This window comes from Ailuropoda melanoleuca, chromosome 18, assembly GCF_002007445.2.
Source record: "Ailuropoda melanoleuca isolate Jingjing chromosome 18, ASM200744v2, whole genome shotgun sequence".
Lineage (NCBI taxonomy): Eukaryota > Metazoa > Chordata > Mammalia > Carnivora > Ursidae > Ailuropoda > Ailuropoda melanoleuca.
The window spans coordinates 19,568,277-19,572,660 of NC_048235.1; the positions used below are offsets into that span (position 1 = coordinate 19,568,277).

At 35.5% G+C, this 4,384-nt stretch overlaps 1 pseudogene; it reads left to right on the forward strand.

Moving 5' to 3' along the window:
• The window catches only part of LOC117797111, a 210,417-nt pseudogene extending 206,359 nt beyond the window's left edge, over positions 1-4,058 (forward strand).
• The last annotated feature ends 326 nt before the right edge of the window (positions 4,059-4,384 follow it).

Here is a 4,384-nt window from a genome sequence, read left to right on the forward strand (position 1 = left end):
GGGATAGACTGGTGATGGGTAGTAAGGAGGGCACGTATTGCATGGTGCACTGGGTGTTATACGCAACTAATGAAGCATCAAACTTTACATCAGAATCAGGGGATGTACTGTATGGTGATTAACATAATATAATAAAATAAAATTAATAAAAAAAAATAAGAAGTTTCTCTTTATCAGTTGACATGCTAAGTATCATCGAAAGGATCCTGATACAAAATAACAAATGGTGATGCTCTCTAACATGCACTATGTGGCAATAGATTCACTATAAAGTATATGACCTTAGATGAAGTGAGCTCCACAATTCTAAAAAGGGGTGGAGCTCAGCGTCATTAAATTCTTTATTCACCGAGATGAGGGTCAGATTCAGAAGCATGTGACCAAGACTAAAAATTCTCTCTTTGTCTCATGTAGATAGATAGATAGGCAGACAGGTAAATAAAAATAATTTCTATATTTAAAAGGGCAGGTTGTTGATTTATTCTTCTACATGTTGACTTCTATACTTTTGTATACAAAAGTTCACATTTGTATTGTTCAACTATTGATTGATATATAGCTGTAGTATATTAGATGTTACAAAACTAATGTATATCTGGTTTGATATGGAGGCACTCAAATAAACCAAGACTTTAGATTACATTCTAAGGGGTGCCTTGCTGGCTCAGTCGGTAGAGCATGCAACTCTTGATCTCAGGGCCATGAGTTCAAGCCCCACCTTGGACAAGGAGCCTACTTTTAAAAATAATAAAATTAGATAAAATTAAATAAATAAATTGCATTCTTTATCATTTTGGAAAGTAAGGATTAATGAATGGCCTGTAATCCTTTCTCGCTTTGCAGAGATTATCCCTGGAAAGGAAAAGAAAAATGCAACCTGGTCAATTTACCTGCCAACATTCTAATGGTATGTGTTAATGGAAAAGTTACTAACTTTGAAATGATGTTAGCAGAATGTATTTGGTCTGTTTAGATTTGCTGTGGTAAACAAACTTCAGATCTGTGCATTTATTTAATGCATTATGTTATTATCAGAGCATGAAATGAAGATGGTTGATGTAGATAGAATAATGCTCCCCCCAGAAGATGTCCATGTATTAGTCCCTTGCTGGAACCTGTGACTGTGTTACCTTAGATGGCAATAGAGGAATTAGGGTTCTAGATAGCGTTCAATTTCCTAATCAGCTGGCTCCAAAATAGGGAGATTATCCTGGATTATCTGTGTGTGCCCAGTGTAATCACAAGGAAGGATAATCATAAGGAAACATGGAAGAAAGAGGCAGAAAAGGGAGAGTGATACAGTGTGGGGACTCAGCTCTGTTTCAGCATTTGAACATGGAGGAAGGAGGGTTACACGCCAAAAAAATGCTGCTGACTTCTAGAACCTGGAAAAGGCAAGGACATGGATTTTTCCTTAGAGCCTCTAGAAAGGAATGCAGTCCTGCCGACACCTTGGTTTTAACCCAGTGGAACCCACATTGGACTTGTAATGTACAGAACTGTAAGATAATAAAGTTGGGCTCTTTTAAGCCACTCAGTCTGTGGTGACTTGTTACAGCATCCATAGAAAGGAGCATGTTTCATGATCAAAATGACTTATTTTGTGTAAGTGATAATACATATGCTCCTTAATGAATTCATTTGCTAAATCAGGTTTAGCCAGGCTATGCCCTGATGCAGCAGGGGAGTACCTCGAGAGCCCTACTGGTGATCCAATACTTTTTGCTTCATCTCTGTCTCGTGGTTACTTGTATCTTTGAAATCAGTAGAAAATGTGATACTGTGTAAAATCTCGTTTCGTTGTGTCTGTGTTGGCATGCCAAATACTTTGTATTTTCTCATTACCTATATTTTTTCTAAATAAGAACCATTAATGATATATTATTATCCAGTTCATTAAGTGTTTATTTCACAGATGCCATGTCCCAGTACAGAATTAGATAATATGTAAATGCATAATAAATGAATGAAATAATTACTATATCAAGGAACTTATAATCTCTGTGAATCATTTCAGTTACAACCACACAGATAACCAGAACATCATTTGAATAAGCTTGCTTTCCCTCTGTAAAAGAGTCAAAAGTATCTTTGTTAATCTCAAGGAAATCTAACAAAAATTTCCATATCTATACAGCAATGTTGGGAGACTTTGAATCCTGTTACTGAAAAAATATTAATCAGTTCTGGAAAGTGGTCCAAACAAACAAACAAACAAAAAGGCTAAGATAATGGTTGCATTGTTCTTCTGGGAGCCTGTGAGAATTTTATCCATAGTAGGTCTTCAGGAACTCTTTCTTGAGAGTAATTGAGTCATCACTGAAGCCAGATAGAGAAAAAAAATGAAGTCTGATTCATTGTGCTCTGTGTCTATCCCCTCTATCAGTGTAGCAAGAACAAAGCCAACTCGACAAGGAGTTTGGATTTTGTCAGTCCCAAACTGCCTGGTCAGGAATAAATAAATACAAGATCTAGATCACTACTCTAATAGGGGGAAATAAAAAAATCTGGTTTAGACATTGCTTTTATACTTTAGTGTGTAACTATAGCTTCAGTTTTGGTGAAAAATAGATTTTACTTTGTGAAACTACAAACACAATCAATATAAAACTCTAGGTTGAAATAGCAAGGAGAACAAATGTAAAAAGTAAAATCTCCAAATTGAGGAAGTTGAACCTATCTAAGGGCACTGACAAGATCAGGGATTAATGTCTGATTAAATTTTATAGACTAGAACTGAAAACAAGTCAAATAATTAACAGATTATTGATTGATGTATATAATATAATGATTACTTAGTGTAAGTAAAGATTATCTAAAAATAAAAGTATTTCAGAAATGTGCCAAATTGTATTATATCAACTCAGAGCTCTGTTATTGTAATGTCTGTTATTCTTATTGTTACAGTTTCACTAGAAAAATAAAAGAAATCCTTTGGTGTAAATGCCTCCACCAAAAGGCATTTTGATGTAAGAATGATAATAATAATATAATAGCTAATATTTATCAAATGCTTACTATATATCAGGCACTACATGTTTTACTACTGTATGCATTATGTCGTTTATATTTTCCAACAAGCTGATGAGGTCAGTCTTCTATAGCCCGTATTTAATATACAAGGAAATTAAAGTAAAAAAAGGTTAGGTTACTTGCATTGATAATATATGCAGTACCTAGGAGACCTCAATTGCCTTGCCAGTGCTTTGCCTATGACATAGTGCATGCTTTTAACAACAACCTAGAAAATGCTAGTTCACTTAAGATTCAGATCAAGGGTCATTACCTATCAGAATGTTTCTCTGACTATTCCAGGCATAATCCAATGCATCATCCTTTTGCTGATCTATAGAGAACATTAAAAAAAAAGTTGTTTAATTCTAAGCTTTCTATAGCTGAAAGCATTATTTTGTAGCAGAAGGTCCTTCATGAACTGATTAAGTACTAGATTACTGATAAAATGTAATTTACAACCAGAATGGGAATAGCAACCAGAATAGGAAACATTACTTAATGAAAGAATATCGAACACCTTTAATAATTTCAAGGAATTATTTCCAGGCACCAAAATGGAAGTAGAAATACATGAATACAGTGAATGTCCAGATAGTTAGGTTTGATTTCTGTACTTGCTCATTGTTCCGTCTCTTTTGAGAATTCCATAGTTTGCACATCCCTTACTCTTTCTTCCTTCCACTTTCAAAATGCCAACTCTTAAGAGCTGCCTTACCCTCCAAACCCCTCCTTTTCTGTGTCTCTCCCACCCCTCCCCATCTCTGTCTCTCTTCATATCTCTCCCTGTCCCAGAGGTCACTAACAAATTGCTTTCCTAAGCAAATTGTTGAAAGATGAAATTTGTCTTCAGCATATTCTTCTCCGATAACCAAAACTAAGTAACATATTGCCCTTGTAGTTCCCTCCAGCTACTAGTGGAATGTCAAGGTTGAAAGTATAAACTAATTAATGTAATTAACTTACAGGTGTCCTAAGAGTACTAAGAAATCACTTTCATCACAATGGATGATTCCCAGTGATTGCCAGCAGCGAGCACCTCTAGCAAATCATGGTGAGTATGCCTGCCTCAAAGATCAATTTCACACAGGAAATTTTAAGCATGTGAAGTTATATTAATATGTGAAATGATACAATGCTAATTCAGATAAAATGAAAATATACTGCATGTGCTGGGTTATTCTTAGGAATAAGTAGGGAGGTGGCATGTCCTTCTTGAAGGACTGTACTTTCCTGACACATGGTTACTTTAATGCATACCCTAGAATCTTTAGGACATGGGCTCTGCTGTCACATCCAAGCTGTGAATGATTAGACCCAGAGCAGTCCACAGAAGTGAAAATCGGACGAAGTAGGTCCATTTGTCAGACTG